This window comes from Petaurus breviceps, unplaced genomic scaffold (assembly GCF_028583685.1).
Source record: "Petaurus breviceps papuanus isolate PSGF00001 unplaced genomic scaffold, PetGlider_PUasm1.0 175, whole genome shotgun sequence".
Classification (NCBI taxonomy): domain Eukaryota; kingdom Metazoa; phylum Chordata; class Mammalia; order Diprotodontia; family Petauridae; genus Petaurus; species Petaurus breviceps.
In genome coordinates this window covers 20,529,755-20,538,390 of record NW_027185764.1, presented here as the reverse complement: position 1 = coordinate 20,538,390, position 8,636 = coordinate 20,529,755, and the positions used below count along the sequence as shown (strand labels likewise).

The window sequence follows — 8,636 nt, the reverse complement described above, 5'->3', positions numbered from 1 at the left end:
TATTTGGAAATGCAGACATGATTTTTTAAACACTTTAAAACTGATCTACAGAGAAAACAAAAATGATTTTACATCTTTTTGTACATTTTACATGAAAGCATTCAAATCAACTTGTTGAAGATGTCCTATACCCAAATTCCTTGCATATTGTCATGTACATTTCAAGGCACTACAACCTTATGATTTATGAAACTGAAGCAAAAATCTCATCCACCACACTCTCCTTTACTATAGAGATAGGCAGGTGAGGTGGCAGGATTTCAAACTGTTGTGACAATTTTGTTTATGTACTTATGGAATGTGTCAATAACTAACCTTTCAAATAGGAAGAAATAGAAGCCTTAAATGCCACAACATATTAGTGCATATGACAGATCAAGAAACATTAACATATTTTTTAGAAGTCAAGAAAATATCCTTTCTCTAGAGAGTAAAAATATCCAGCTAGGATATCAAGTATAAATACTAAGCAACTTCAAATATTAAGGAGTATTTTGATGATGTACATCAATAAGGCAAACCTGATTTATGTAACTGCATAAACAGGAGGGGAAAACCAGCTTTTAAAAACTTAAGTTTTTCGTGTATGTGCCAGAATACTTAATTTTGAAATTAAAGTATGTCAATGGCATCTTAAAAAAAAAAAAAGAAAAATATACCACCATACTTTTTGCCAGGTGTATAAGGTTACTGCTAAGATGTTATTTATTTTTTTTCCTGTTAGGAGCAAAAACACTAGAGATCAGGGTGGCTAGGTGGCGCAGTGAATAAAGCACCGGCCCTGGAGTCAGGAGGACCTGGGTTCAGATCCGGCCTCAGACACTTAACACAAAAACTAGCCATGTGACCTTGGGCAAGTCACTTAAACCCAATTGCCCTCCAAAAAACCCCCAAAACAATAGAGGTCTTGAATAAGGAGCCCCTTACTCCTGGTTCATGGGTAGTTTTCCACAGCTCCAGGGTGTCAGTTTACTATGTATTAACTGGAAAGAATGGCATATACTTATCTTGTAAGATAGCAGAGGCTTCAGAGAATACAAAATTATTCCAATTAAGGAAATACATACCATCTATAAATAAACATTTATTTTACAAGCTTAGATTTTGGATAAATACAAAATTATCATTCCATTAAAATGCACTTCATTTTCTTTAAAAGGTATTTTAATATATAATATTAATACATAATAGTAGTTTATTATGTATTATTATGTATTATATTTTCTTATTAATAAATAAATAATAAATATTTATTATTAACAGAATATTTAATATATAATATTAATATATGTTTTGTGCCACAAAAAACTGCTACTATCTGGAAACAGTCACTGATCGTTTTTGTTGTAGCAAACCTGCTGCAGTCTTTCTGTGTTGGGTCATAATCATGATATCTTCACATCATTTTGATACTCATTCAAGTCTACTCCACAAGGAGGCAAAAGCATTTCAAGAAAAGGAGTTCTATCCAACTGAAATTGTAAGGCATTGGCCTTCTGATCTAGAGGGTTCATTTCTCCTTCATCACCATCATTCCATTGGTCACTAGCTGCTTTCTCAGCCACTAGTACACTGTATTCTTTAGCAGCATATTTCTGTAAGTCAGAGATCTCTTGGCTTTCACTTTCAGGATCCCTAATTACAGAAATTTGATCTTTCTGGTCATGATTATGCTATTTCTTAATGTTGAAAAATGTATCCAAAAATTCAGTAATTTACATTTCTTTAAATTATGGACAGTAATCTTTGCTTAACATTGCAGTTTCACAAGATCAAACATCTGACAAAGAAAATCTTCAAATGGTAGAGACACAGTAGCCATATTATCCAGTTTGAGGTATTGTTTCTCATAGAAGTACTCCAGTTCATACATTAATTATGCTCCATCTCCATCAAGATCCATGAAACAGAACCAATATTCAATACCATTGGATTTGGTTTTGTCTTCTTCAGATATCGAACCCAGACAAAATCAGCATAGCTTATTTTCCCTTCTTTCTGTACCTTTCTGCCCCTTGTCACAGATCCTGAGGATATTCTCTCAATCATACTACTGGATATAGTGGTCATTATGTCAGGCTAAGTCCTTTGGATCAATAAAGAGATTATGGTCAATGTCTAATTCCCATATTTTACAATAAATGACAAAAATGTTCAGAAGAGAAGTACTCTGTCAACTGGCTAATACCAGCTTCCTTTTCCAATAATGCAACATTCTGAAAAGGAAAAAAAATAAACAACTGCCTTTTCTCAGCTCAGTACAAGTGATTCTCCCAGACCAGGACCTATTTATTGTATTTAAAAAATCTGTTGTATAACTGTCGTAATATACTGAGAAAGAAATTCAGATGCTTCCTTTTAAAATGACAAACCAGAGTGAGTATTCACTACATCTTGTAAAAATGGAAGTAAGTTGGCAAAGTTAGGTGGCACAGTGAGTAGAGCACTGTCCCCACTGACCCTGGAGTCAGAAGGACCTGAATTCAAATCCAGTCTCAAATACTTGACACGTTTTAGCTGTGTGACTTTGGACAAGTCACTTAACCCCAATTGCCTCACCTTCCCCCTCCAAAAAAAATAAATGGAACGAAGTCTTCCTACACCAGATAGTTGCATCCAGGATTCATTAAAAGATGAAGGAAGCTTGCGGCATAATCATGGCAATTCTGAAGAATTTTTCTCTACATTGCAATAATGGGCACATATCCAGTTCACTTCTCCTACCCCCGCACCATAAAACAATGGCCCTTCACAGTAAAGCAGGTGTCCACAGGCCTTTATAACCTTACCCATATCTTCTAAAGTAGCTCTCTCATTTGGAAACTGAGAAAAAGTCTCCTCTATCTTGGTAATTCTAAAATCTCTATTCACTTTTTTCTTTGGGACATTCCTCTAGGAAAATAAAATGTTGGAATGCTGTGGCTCACTGTTGATGGTAGAACTTTCTCTTTCTTTGTTTGAACTACTCTCGTCTTTATTCTCTTTGGCATTCTCTTCTCTCTAACTTTCCATGAGAGTCCTTTCTCCTGGTTCTCCTATTACCCATATGACTCCTCCTTCTGTCTCTTTTGCTGGGTTTTCATTCAGTTAATGTCTGCTAAGCATGGGGATTCCCTGTGGCCGTGTTCTGGGCCCTCTTCATTGCATCCTCTTTGCTTTTTTATTTGGTGACTTCATCATGTCCTGTCATTTTTGTTTTTTTTTGCTTTTTGGAGGGCAGTTGGGGTTAAGTGACTTGCCCAAGATCACATGGCTAGTAAGTGTTAAGTGTCTGAGGTCAGGTTTTGAACCCAGGTCCTTCTGATTCCAGGGCTGGTTCACTGTTCCACCTAGCCACCCTATCTCTTATTATTTCAATGATCATCTTTATGCAGATAACTATCAGATCCAGTTGCCTAACCCTAACCTGTCTCCTCATCTTCAGTTTCACATAGACCTTGGAAACTTCACATGTTCAAAACTGAATTCATTATCTTTCCCCTACAACCTTCCACTCTGCCTAACTTTGCCGTTACTGTCCAGGGTACCACCATCCTTTCACTTACTCAGAATCAAAACCTAGGAGTCACCCATGGATCCTCACTCTTCTGCTTCTCCCATATCTAGTAAGTGAATGAATCCTGTCATTTCCTCCTTTTTAATGCATCCCACCTATGCTCCCTTCTCTCCTCTCATACTTCCATCATCCTGGTTTAGGCCCTCATTATTTCATGACTAGACATTTGTAAAAGCCTGTTAATTGGAAGCCTTCCTACTCCAATCCATCCTCCACTCGGTTATCAAATTGATCTTCCTAAAATTTAAGTCCCTCTATTTACTCAATTCCAAGGGCTCCCTATTACCCCCAGGCCAAAGAAAAAATTCTCTGACTTTCAGAGCTCTTTATAACCTTGTTCCTTCCTACTTTCCTGGATATGTAAGACATTAGTCCACTCCTTATTCCTTTTTATACCCTTTGTTATCCAGCAACACTTTCCTCCTTACTATTCTTACATTTTAATGTTTCTGCACATAGTGATGGTGGAGAGTGTGCTGGGCCTGGAGTTAGGAAGACCTGAGTTCAAATCTGGCCTCAGACACTTCTGGCTGTGTGACCCCGAGCAAGTCACTTAACCCTATTTGCCTCAGTTTCTTCTTCTGTAAGATAAGCTGGAGAAGGAAGTTGCAAACCACTCCAGTATCTCTGTTAAGAAAATCCCAGGGTCACAAAGAGTCAGACATGACTGAAAAATAACCAAACAACAATAATCAGTTGTTACTACATTGTCTCCTTCGTTAGATTCTGAATTCCTTGAGAACTTTGTATCCCTAGCTTTCTTTTTATTCCTACCACTGAGCACAGTTTTTTTTTCAAATGTAATTTCTCTTTTAATCTCCTCCTAATGGGTTTTATTGGTAATATTCAGAAAAGCTGATGGTTTATAAATTTATTTTATATCCTGCAACTTAGCTGAAGTTATTTTTTAACTTTTTTAATTGACTCTCTAGAATTCACTAATCATATCATCTGCAAAAGAGATAATTTTGTTTTTTCTTTGTCTCTACTGATTCTCTCAATATTTTTTTCTTTATTGCTATTTCTACTAAATATAGAAACTAGATTGCTATATCAAATAGTGATGCCAGTGAATATTTTCACTTCTCCATCATATTATAAAGGACTCTCATTAATCCCCATTATATATAGTGCTCACACTTGGGATTAGACAGTTATTGTTTACCATAATAAGGAAAGGCCCTTCATTCCTATGTTTTCTAGTGTTTTTGTTGTAGTGAACACAAAAAGCTATCACATTTTGTCTAAAGCTTTTGATATAATTATGTGGTTTTCCTATTAATAGGCCATTATATTCAGTTTTCTTAACACTGAACCAAACTTGCATAACTGATACAAATCTAACCTGGTCATAATGTCTGATCTTTGTATTGTGTTGCTATATTTTCTTTATATAATTTTTTACACCAAAATTAGGAAAACAAGGAATGGTTTGTCCATCATATCTATGGAAAAGGATAGAACTTATGAGCAAACGAGATAAAGAACATTATGAAATGTAAAATAAATAATTTGATTATATTAAATTAAAAAGGGTTTGCACAAACAAAACCAATGTAACCAAGATGAGAAGAAAAGCAGAAAGTTGGGAAACAATTTTACAATTTTTATAGCCAGTGTTTCTGATAAAGGTCTCATTTCTCAAATATATAGTGAACTGAGTCAAATTTATAAGAATACAAGTCACTCCCCAACTGATAAATGGTCAAAGGATATGAATAGGCAGTTTTGAGATGAAGAAATTAAAACTCATATGAAAAAAAAATGCACTAAATCACTATTGATGAGAGAAAAGGAAATTGAAGCAACTCTGAAGTACTATCTCACACCTATCAGATTGGCTAATATGACATAAAGGGAAATTGACAAATATTGGAGAAGATAGGGGAAAATTGGGATACTGATGAATTGTTGGTGGAGTTGGGAATTGATCCAACCATTCTGGAGAACAATTTGGAACTCTGCCCAAAGAACAATTAAACTGTGCATACCTTTTGATCCAGAAATAGCATTATTATGATAGTATCGCAACATACTATGGTATGGTCCGTATCCCAAAGAGGTCATAAAAAACGGGAAAGGACCCACATGTACAAAAGTTTCTATAGCAGCTCTTTTTGTGGTGGCAAAGAATCAGAAATCGAGGGGAAGCCCATCAAGTGGGGAATGGCCAGACAATTTGTGGTATATGAATGCAATGGAATGCTATTGTTCTATAAGAAATGATGAGCAGGCAGATTTCAGAAAAACCTGGAAATACTTACATGAACTAATACTGAGTGAAGTGAGCCAGACCAGGCAAATATTGTACACAGTAATACCAATACCGTGTGATGATCAGCTATGATAGACCTAGCTCTTCTCAGCAATACAACGATCGAAGAGAATTCCAAGACTCATGATAGAAAATGCTTCCTACATCCAGAAAAAAGAACTATGGGGTCTGAATGCAGATTGAAACATAGTATTTTCACTTGTTTGTTGTTTTGTTTTTCTTTCTCATGGTTTTCCCTTCTTCTTCCAATTCTTTTTTCACAGTGTGACTAATGTGGAAATATGTTTAACATGATTTTACATGTATAACCTATATCAGATCATTTGCTGTCATAGGAAGAGTGGAGGGAAAGGAAAAAATTTGGAACTCAAAATCTTATAAAAATTAATGTTGAAAACTATCTTTACATGTAATTGATAATATAAAATACTATGAAGTGGAAAAAATAAACCCACTCTAAAAATAAAAAAATGAGCCAATATTTATTAGGGACATCATTTAATAGTTTTCCTTCTTTGTTTTCAACTCTCCCTGGTTTAGTTATCAAAATGTCGGGAGAAGAGTATTTTACTGCTTATCAGACAGATAGCCTAAAGAGCTGTTGTGTTGACCTCATTGTTGTATTCCTGTGAAGTCTGGACAGACTACCAGCATCATGCCAAAAACTGAATTGCTTCTATGTGAATTGTCTTAGGAAGATTATGAAGATCACCTGGCAAGATAAAATATCAGAGACTGAGGTCCTTTCTCAAGATGAACTGTCAAGCATTCATTCTCTGAACAACTCTGATGGACTTGCCATGCTGTTTAATGCCAAGAGTATATTTGCCTAAAAGACTACTTGATGGAGAACTCACACAAGGCAAGTGTTTATATAGTGGTCAGAAGAAGTAATACAAAGGCACTCTCAAGGTCTCTCTGAATAATTTTGGAATTGATTATATGCCCTGGGAAACACTGGCAAAGAGCTGTCTAACATGGCATGCCCACATCAAAGAAGGCTTTGTGCTCTATGAGCGAAGCAGAATTGCAATAGCTTAAAAATCATGAAATGTGCAAATTTAGACATCTCCACTGCAAATGCTCATAAGGTCTGTTTGTGCCTGACCTGTGGCAAAGCCATCCAAGCTCATATTGGTCAATCAACTGCACTTGAACACACTGTACCTTGAACTCCAACATCGTGCTGACTTTTGGTCCTCTTCAAGAACAAAGTACAACAACCAAACCAATCCATCAAAATGTCTAGGCTTATGGTAGACTGGGAGTGATAGTATTAGAAATGCTTTGATAGACGCTGAAGGAATTTCACCTTTCTGCTGCTTTCTCTCTTTTTGTCTTTCCTTCCCCCATTTATACCTCAACACAGATCACTGGATTTCTCCCATGCCTAGACATCTTGGCAAGTTTCAGGAATTTAGATATTGCAAAATATCTTTTAAATATTAAATATCTTTTAAATTAAATTTAATATCTTTTTAAAATAACATTTTTAAATGGTATCTTCCTTCAAAAGGTGGAGGGTAAAGAGGACTGGGGTATAATATCTGATTTCACTAGCAGGTACTGCTATCTTATGCTCCCCATACTAAATGCCTTATGTGTAACTCTTGGGTTTTATAATGCATGTGGTTCTATAATGTATATTTGTGTGCTTTGTGTTCACATGGATCTATCTAGGTGTGGCTCACCAAGAGGCAAGAATAGATATCTCTAGTGTCTACTCCACCCTTCTCCCATGGAAATTTTGATTCATGGCATTGAAGGCAAGAAATTGGGGTCAGAGGTTAAACAGTTTTGTCTCCTCAGGCAAAAGAGATACAAAGCTAGAATTATATCTATCTGTACCCATAAATATTTTTTTAGTCCAGGGGAAATATTTTTTTAAGTTTTAAGTTATCCCTTATCATTATCCCTTAATGAAGAAGGAGCTCCCAGAGCTATATATCTAACAGCTGACTCCCTTTCCACTAAATGCCAGTTCCACAATGAACATACAAAGCAAATATCAAATAAACCCATTTATCCAAACTAATGGCGAAAGGAAATCAGGGAAAGTATACAAATGAGAATATATACCAAATGATGTGCAGAACAAATGAGTTTCCCTACTGGGAGCAAGATTATAAGTTTCTAGCATAGTAAACTGGGTATAGGGCCATAATCGAGGTGCTCGCTCCTCTACATGTAGACTTCTTCCCAAAGTGATTCTTTCCCTTTAGTACCCAGTGTCTACAGCTCCAGATCTTCTGTTTCAAAGTTCTTTCATGCTCTCACCAACTCCACCTCTCACAAAGGGGTACAACATTGGGCAATAAATCTCCACCAACGAGAAGAGTCCTGTGTGAATGTACATTGAAGCATGGTTTACAAATATGAATCAGTGTCCCACTTTTTTTCAGGAAATTAAAAAATTTCTAAAGAAACTTTACTTATGAAAAGGATACCTAAATAAACCCATTATTCCTTCTTTGGGTTTGATAAGTAACTATCTTAACCACAGTTTATTATGGTCCAGACCTCTAAATAGTAGGGCAGGCACAGGAGAAATATAACTAGTAGGTTTTTGTTTGTTGTTTTTAAACTGAAACAAGAGGGAAGATTGAGGGAGAAAGCTCACCTGGAGTGAAGCTACTGTGGGGAAGAAACATGACTTGATAGAAGGCCATTGACATCTTTTGGGGCTGAATGAGGTATGAGAAAAACTCATTATGGAAACTCTGAATGTTGTGATTTTCATTTTCTGGATTTTCTGGTCACAAAGGTAGAGGAAAAGAGAAGAAAATGTGTCCTGGGTCAAAGCCT

General features: G+C 36.0%; 1 pseudogene; it reads right to left on the bottom strand.

Moving 5' to 3' along the window:
* Window positions 1-1,385: 1,385 nt before the first annotated feature.
* Window positions 1,386-2,990, bottom strand: LOC138159002 (serine/threonine-protein phosphatase 2A regulatory subunit B'' subunit beta pseudogene; annotated as a pseudogene).
* Window positions 2,991-8,636: the final 5,646 nt, after the last annotated feature.